At 47.2% G+C, this 8,663-nt stretch overlaps 1 long non-coding RNA gene across 1 annotated transcript; it reads right to left on the reverse strand.

The window, feature by feature from the left end:
• Nucleotides 1–1,934: 1,934 nt before the first annotated feature.
• LOC146895728 (uncharacterized) lies at nucleotides 1,935–7,928 on the reverse strand. The gene is made up of 2 exons (XR_014997842.2): nucleotides 7,709–7,928; nucleotides 1,935–2,637 (listed from the first exon to the last, which is right to left on the reverse strand). It is a non-coding gene; the product is annotated as an uncharacterized LOC146895728 (long non-coding RNA).
• Nucleotides 7,929–8,663: the final 735 nt, after the last annotated feature.

Raw genomic sequence — 8,663 nt, forward strand, 5'->3', positions numbered from 1 at the left:
GGATTGAAGATTATATAAATGTAGTTACTTTCCTTTCATGACTTGGCCAAGTTATTTGTTATACAAGACTTAAGCTAGTTAGAATAGGATATTTGTATTTATTGTATATAATTTCGTAGGTTTGTACTTATTGTATATAATTGCGTAGTAGGCTTAGAACTCTCTTACTTAAACAAAAGGGGGAGATGCTGTGGGAGTTCCTTCAGCCAATCGCCGCTGAGTTACCAGCCCATTGGGGCGTGGTCTCTCCCTTTAAAAAAAGCAGCGGCTGTCCTCCACTCTCTCTTTGTCTTCCGGCTCCGTTTCCGGCCCCTGGACTCCTTTCCTGTTCGCGCGGAGGGGCTGTTGTCTGGGACGGTAATCTGTAAGTTTTTTCCCCTTTGAATAAATAACCATTATATTAATCATAATTCCAAACTGGTGTGGGATTGTCTGTGACTTACGCCTTCAGTGTGTGTGTGTGGTAGGTATACAGATACACTGTGTGGAATTGAGTATGTGTGTGATGTATGTGCATGAGACGTGTGTGCAACGTGGATATGTGAATGGGTATACTGTGTGTGGATATGGTGTGTGTATGTGTGTGCGAGTGTGTGTGTCTGTGTGTGTGTAGTGGACAGTATATGTGATGCATGTGCATGCATGTGTGTTCAATGTGTGGTATGTGCATGACATGTATGTGTTGCTTGTAGGTGGTATGTGGAGTATATGTGTGCCATATGTAGTGTATGGAGAACAGGGTTATGCTGTGTGTGTCTAGGGTGAGCCAGAGAGGCTCAGCGACAAAAGGCAAGCATCCCCTCTAAGTCCCTTCCATCCTACCCTTCCCTGGAGCCCAGCACACCAGACCGTTGCTTATCTCCCGTCAGCCTCCAGCAGAGAGGGCAGGGTGGAGAGAAAAAGGAAAATTTGTATCTGCCTGGGTCTCCTCCTCCATCACCTTTTTCAGTGGCATGTCCATAGCCAGCAGTTCAGGTCTGGATCAAGTAGCAAAAACAAACACCAGTATTCAATAGCTGGAGAGCAAACCCTGGGAAATAAGACCCTCCCCCCACCTCCTCCCCCAAAGGCTAAAGCAGGTAATTACACTCACCCTCTCATAACTCATGCCTCTTTAGGTTCTCCAAATGGAAACCCTTCCTGAACCCCCCCCCCCACCAGTTTCAGAATCTACATGATCATGAAATGCACCTCTGTGGGGTCTGAGAAAGCACTAGAATGCATCGGCTGCCTTTGGAATTTGAGCCCACAGTGGCTGGAAACAGGCCAAACATCAGGCCTGGAGGCTGATTCTTAAACCTTACACCAAACAAACCTACCGCACTTAGGCAAAGGCCTTGAAACTTATGCAGCCTCATGTGCCCTACCAGTAACTCATGAGCCTGCATATTTTGGGCCCTCCCTCTGTGAGCAGGGACTCCTCCCGTGCAATGACTTTAGGAACACTGGGCCAGGGACAATGTTGTTTCTTTTAAACAGCATTTCCTGTAACAGGTTGTGGGGAGGGCAAATGGAGTGAGTGGGCACCTAAACCCCTTGCTGTCAACATTCCCCAGTCAGAGGGGAACAGTCTCGGTGGACACCCTGCTTTCTTAACCTCACCCTGAGGCAGGCACTCATCCCTGGAAGGTGCTTTGCGGCAGACATGCTGGGATTTCCAGAATAGATAGTGTACGTCTCTCTCCATGGGGGGCAGTGGGCATGTGGCCATTCAAAATTATGGTAAGCAAAAGCCAGTGCCCTCCACGCCACCCCAGGCACAAGCATGCTGCCACACGAGAGGGTGCCCAGGTCCAGATTCCAATGGGACCTCCACGAAAGATCTGGAATCATGGCTATTGTAGAGACCTTACCCCACGGGAGAGGAAGAAGAAAGGCAGTTTAGAACACAAGACCCTGCTGGACTTCACGTTCCCTGTCACTCCAGAAGAACATTGAGATTAAATGACACTTTATTTGGCTAATTCACCCCAGTTGGCGGCATATAAATGAGTTACTGCAGATGCTGTGTGAGTTCGAGTCTGTGGCCGTGTGTCTGCACACAAGCTGGGATGTCTGCAGATGCTGTGTGAGTCCGAGTCTGTGGCCGTGTGTCTGCACACAAGCTGGGATGTCTGCAGATGCTGTGTGAGTCCGAGTCTGTGGCCGTGTGTCTGCACACAAGCTGGGATGTCTGCAGATGCTGTGTGAGTCCGAGTCTGTGGCCGTGTGTCTGCACACAAGCTGGGATGTCTGCAGATGCTGTGTGAGTCCGAGTCTGTGGCCGTGTGTCTGCACACAAGCTGGGATGTCTTCTCTCTTCTCCAGGAGACAAGGGAATGTTTTCTGAGGATCAAATGGCTACCCGCGTCAGTCCAACACGTGCCGGTGGCCATGTCCGAGGAGCAGCAGATGGCATTTGAAGTTTGGTGTCAGCCCACCAGGAAGAAAACCCCCAATGGGTCCATCTTGGATAGGCATGGCCCCGAGACCTGAGACCCCAGAATGTCTTTTGCTTCTGCTGTGTCTTCCTATGTTCATCGCTGCCGTCTTTCTCTGGTATCTGGTGTGGTGTGAGTGGGTGTGGAGAGATCCCCACTGCCTGGAATGTAGTGTGTTTATCTCACGGATGCATCCCATTCTGCTGGGCATTTTTACCTGTGGATTATTATGAAGATGATTTCATCCTAAGCTGTACTGTCTAATCGAAGATAATAATGTTTTGTTTATCATCAAAATACAGTTTTGATGATAAAAGTATAAAGTAAGGAAGTGTCACCCAGCTAGAACACATGAGTTTCTATTGAGGAGCCGTATAGACTACGGCTTGGGTTAATGATTAAGAAAAACAATTGAGTCCCAGTAGCCCAGCTAGTTTAAATTCTTTTAACCTTAATATTGGGAGATATGTTCACAGGTTTCAGAGTGCACCATCAGCTGAACAAAGCCTTATAAAAAGCCTCGTATCAGATCAGATGTTGTGATAACAGCTTTGAGGTGAAAAACCCAAGGAGACAATCTAAACATAGTCGAGTGGGGAACTCTTCAAGGTCAAGGAACAAAATACAAAGCAGCCCAATTGTTACCAGCTGACGTACTTTCCTTGCGAGGGTTAGTTGATCATCAAAGGTGATGATTAATTCCTTGTACCCATTCCTGCCCTCAGTCTCCTGATATAAAAACTATTGATGAGCGGGTAGGCACCCTAAAGTTTAAAGTAGAGCTGACTTATTCTTTTTCATATACAAAAGTTTAGGTTTGCAGTTCCTTTAAGAGTCCTTATAAGATTCCTTCCAAGACAAGTAATAAAGAAATTGGCCCTTTCTTTGTAACTGCAGAATGAAGACTGACAGTAAAAGACCTTGCCAACACGGTTAATCTGGAACAAGCTGCTTGGGTATGATTGTACGTGGGTTCCTGAGATAATTTGTTTTTCACTTATAATATGTAAAATGTTTAATCATGGAAGGGATATGGAAAACATGCTGTTTTTCACGTGTATTCACTGTAATCATTCACTTGAAAAACAGAATGTAACCACATTGTAATCTCTACATTGCCTGGAAGATTTTGCTGGGGTATATAAGCTATAAGGGAAAGAATAAAGACAGAGTTAAAATGGGTTAGAAGAAAAACATCAAGAATGAAAGAATTAGCAAAGTAACATCCAGAATAAAGAAGGAGTTGTTAGAAGGAAAACATCTAGAGAGACAGAACGGACCTTTCTGAATAGAGATCAGAGAATATAGAACACGGTACGAAGAACACAGAAGACTAAAGAAGGAAGCCGTCAAGAGAGGACGTGAATGTCTTTTTCCCTTAACCCCCTCAGATAAAAAAAAGTCCAGGATGCACCGACTGTGTGGCTGTCCCTTAGAGTCCTACTCTGCTGCAGGCTGGCCCCTCAGGCAGCGACTAACATGCACCAAAGGGAATAAAGGCGGGGAACGAGAGCAGAGGAGAAACACATTCAACAAGAGAACATCTGGGGGACCACCAGGCCCACTACAGCTGAGCAAGGCGGCACTGCATGACGGCAGGCTGGGAACAGCAGGACCCTACCAGGTCCCCAAAGGTAACTCCCCGTCCAGCAGGGCTGGGTAAGAGGTGTAAGGAAAATGACTTGATTCTGATAACGTTCAGAAACCACGGGAACTGTTTCCATGCTGAAGAGGACTGGGTGACCGTTGTCTCTGTGCCATGCCCCACCCCCACCCCCACCCCCGGTCGTCAGCGCAGTCCTGATTCCTGTCGCCCTGTCTGTGTGAGCACTCATGCAGACTCAGCAGAGGAAGTCTCCGAGTAACGGAGCCGCCAGCCACTGTGGTCCTAACTGGGAAATCAGCTGGTCCAGGATCAACCCCCAAGTCGGACACAGGAGGGTTTGTTGTCCAGAAGTCAAGCCCCTCGCTCATTGCTGGTGAGAATGCAAGATAATGTGACCACCCCACCATCGTTTGTCAACACCACAGAAACAGGCCTACCCCGTGACCCAGCAATGTCACCCTTAGGTGTCCACCCCAGAACTGAAAACAGGCGTTCCAACAGTAATTCACAGAGGCACAGTCACAGCACGCTAAGCACGGTATCCAAAACACATAAACAATCCAGACGTCCATTAACAAGTGAAAAAGAACAACACTGGGGGAGGGGAGGGGAGGGAAGTGGAAGGAGAGGAGGAGGTGGAAATTTTTAATAAAAAAAAAAATAAAAATAAAAATTAAAAAAAAGAAAAACACTGCAATGGAGTATTATTCAGTCCTTCACCGCTCTCCTCTCCTTCTCACCCCTGCCGTTGAATGTGTTCCTTTCCTTGTTACAGAACCTGAGCCTTGGGGTATTCAGTCCCTTGCCTAAGATTCCAGGACCTAAATGTAGTGGCCTGTAGACCTTGCACAGTGTTCCTACCCCTGACTCCTCTGCAGGAGATCAGGATGGAGAAAGAGACACCAAGATTAATGTGCAAAAGAATCCATAAAGGCCTTGAACTCTTCCAAACCAGAGCTGTGTGTATCAAAACAGAGCACATATGAGAAAACCTCTGGGTCTTCTGAACAGAGAAAAGATGGATGTCATGTACACATAAGTGACCTATAAAGGAAACATGGATGCTATGTACATGTAGATGACCTAGAAAGAAAATATGGATGCCATGTGCATGTAGGTAACCTATACAGGAAAAATAGATTCTATGTACATGTAAGTGACCTAGAAAGGAAACATGGATGCTATGCGCATGTAGGTAACCTATACAGGAAAAATGGATTCTATGTACATGTAAGTGACCTAGAAAGGATTAGGATTTTCACAACTCAGGGGTTTTGGGTCTTGGACCCATTCCAGCTCTGTAGTTCACTGCCTCACTCTCAGGGAACCCCCTCCTCTTTAATAAACATCCACTATCCACGTGTGTCTAATTCTGTGACCTTGGGCACCAGAATCCAGATGTCTGAGCAGATACACTCTGGCTTCTGAGCTGCAGCTCACACTGGCTGCCCCTTGACGCTTTGATCAGGTCCGAAGCTCAGAATCCCTGGCTGCGACCTCAGAGCCTGAGTCTCCACAGTCTGTAGTTGCGTGAGCTGAGGGGGATCCCGGAGACACTGTGCACAGTATTTTGCAGGTCTACCCAGAGGGCCAAGTGACCAAGGTAGGAGTGATGGGCTGACAGGATTGAACTCGGTCGTAAACCAGGCCTATAGGCTTCGGGTTTGAGCTTCTTCTCTATTGCCCTCATCATGCCCTTCCAAAAAGCCTCATGGATAGAGCCATGTGGGGTGGTCAGGGTGTATAATTGTAACAGTAGAACTTCGTCCCCCCCAAATGATACACTCTTTCCTCAGCCCAGCATTAGTACCTGTTACCCTTTTAGGAAATAGGGCTTTCCAGACAAAGCCAGGGTGGATTAGAACAATCCTGAACCCGGGGACTGGGATATTTTAGGGAGGGAGACAGAGAGACACAGAAGGAGGAGGACAGAGCCAGATAATGGGTGGCACAGTTGTAGACCAAGGAGAGTGGACAACCACTCAAAGCCAGGGAGAAGCAGGGAAAGTCTGTCCCTAGAGCGTCTGTCACATGGACAGCTCAGCTTCGGTTTTGAGCTAATAGGCATGGCGCCTTCAAAGTCCCCAATTCTGTAGTGCTTCAGATTCTGGTTTTCTATCTGGATGCTCAACCAGTGAAATCTGTGCAATCATTTTTTTTAAAAAGTTAATTTTAGTTGATTACTTTGAACTGGGGAGATGATTCAGCAGTTAAGAGCACTGGTAACTCCTCAGTGGTCCTGAGTTCAATTCCCAGCACCACACAGAAGCTCAGGACTGTCTATAATGGTAGCTCCGTGGGGTCTGATGTCCTCTTCTAATGTGCAGATGTACATGCAGATAAAACATATATACATGCAAACACACATCTTTTTTAAAAAATGAGAGATTTCTTATGCAAGCCTTTTGAACAAGGAATCCTCAACCTGTTATCTGTTCTAATCAGCTCAATGAAGTTAATACAGGACAGGAAAAGGGGGTGGAGATCACATGTCAAGACAGTAAGCCAGAGAGCATCACGAGTTCCAGGAGAACTACCCTAACCCTCCCAACGGCAGACCCCTGGTGACCTGACAAAGCCTCACTACACCTCTCTCTTAAAGGTTCTGCCTTGTGACATTACCACATTGGGAACAAGGTTTCTGACTTACAATAGCCCACTGTGGAGAACAAGCCATATTCAAATCATAGCACTATTCAAAACAGTGTTACATCTACATTTGCATACCCATATCCACAGCAGAAACTTTACCAATAGCTAAAAGTGAACGGGCAAACAAAATGTGGGGGGTATAATTAGGTATTAGGGGCACCTCCAGAGATGACTCTGTGCTGGAACAAATTCAGCCATAAAGACTGGAGTTCAGATCCCAGTACCCACACAATAATCTGAGAAACCCACCCACGTCCTGTAACCCCAGCTCTAACCAGGGCAGAGACAGGAGGATAACCAGGGCTGGCTGGATTCTAGTCTGGATGAGAAAACAGGAATCCCAGTGTCAGGAAGAGACCCTGACTCAAAAGACTATATGGAGAGCGGTAGAGGAGACATCTTCACACCCTCTTCTGGCCTTGGGTGAGTATACCGCTCACATACATATATGCACACACACAGAAAGGGGGTATGAAGTTCTGCACTACAACATAGATGAACCAGAAGAGCATTGCGCTAAGTGAAATAAGGCGGGCACCAGAGTAGCCACATTTATAAAAACAGAAGTAGCATGGTAGCTGCCCAGAGGCTTCTGGGTAACGGGATTGAGGAGCTGTTTAACTGTCGCATAGTTTTAGACTTACGAGATGAAAAGACTGAACACTGGCTTCTCAGCAGTGTGAACAAATTTAACTCTAAGATCTAAACACTGTAAAAAATGGTTAAGACAGGGCTGGGGAGCAGCTCAGTCTTACAGTGCCTTCCATACAAGCGTGAGGACCTGGGTTGGATCCCCAGAGCCCAGGACAAGAGGCAAGCATGGTGGTACAGAGTCCTAATCACAGTTGAGCAGTGCAGGCAGGGGAATCGCTAGGGCTCGCTGTCTAGCCACGTTCAGGCCAGTGAGAGACCTTGTGGTGAACAGAAACCTCAGAAAAGATACCTAAGGTTGTCCTCTGGCTTCAAACACACATGGTCACACGTGTGCACACATGAGCACACTTCAGGTGCTGGGCATGGTGAACCAGACCTGTAATTCCAGCATCAGGGAAGATGGCAGCAGCAGGATTGGGATTTTGAGGCTGAGGTGAACAACACACTGAGATGGCTCCATCTCATAAAAACCAGTGGGGAATGCAGCTCAGTGGAGGAGTTCTTCTCCGATGTGAGCGTGGCCCTGGGTTCGGTTCCCAGCTCAGTGGAGGAGTTCTTCTTCGATGTGAGCTCAGTTCCCAGCACTAACAAACAAAAATCAGATGGAAATTTCACATTTGTGTTCTCAACATTTTACCACAATGTTTTTCTTTTCTATGTTCTCTGCACTGATATGATCTGTGTGACATCATTTCCTGCCTGCCTCCCCTCCTCCCTCAACTGCAGCCACTCTTGCCTTCCCACCCAGAAAGTCCCTCCTCCACTGTTCTCACGGCTGCCCACCCACCCAGGAAAGTCTGCCCAGGGAGCCCTTCCCTAACTTCTGAACTGCAGGCTCCTCCACTCCAGCTCTCCATACCCTCACCTCTATGCAACATGACATTGTGTCCTCTATGTGACATGATACTGTGTGTCCTCTATGTGACATGACATTGTGTCCTCTATGTGACATGATACTGTGTGTCCTCTATGTGACATGACATTGTCTGTCCTCTATGTGACTTGACATTGTCTGTCCTCTATGTGACATGACACTGTCCTCCCGCGAAGGCAGGGACTGTTGTCTGTCTGGTCCATTGCATAGCTCCTGGTATACAGCAGTGCACACTAAGTGTGGTGCGTGTGGAATGACTTACAAAGAACAGGAATGGGGGTTCCAGAATACTGCCTCGTACACAAAGACGAAGGCAAAGGACCCTAGAAGTCCCGAATTACCTTCTTACTGCTCAATAAATCCAACTTCTACCCTAGAAAACAGGATCCCTTCAAATACCTCCAAGACTGGCATGGTCCTTGTCAAAGACCAGCAAGGTGCTCGGGAGGATGGCGAA

The sequence above is a fragment of the Myodes glareolus genome, chromosome 2 (genome assembly GCF_982192425.1).
Source record: "Myodes glareolus chromosome 2, mMyoGla1.1, whole genome shotgun sequence".
Classification (NCBI taxonomy): Eukaryota; Metazoa; Chordata; class Mammalia; order Rodentia; family Cricetidae; genus Myodes; species Myodes glareolus.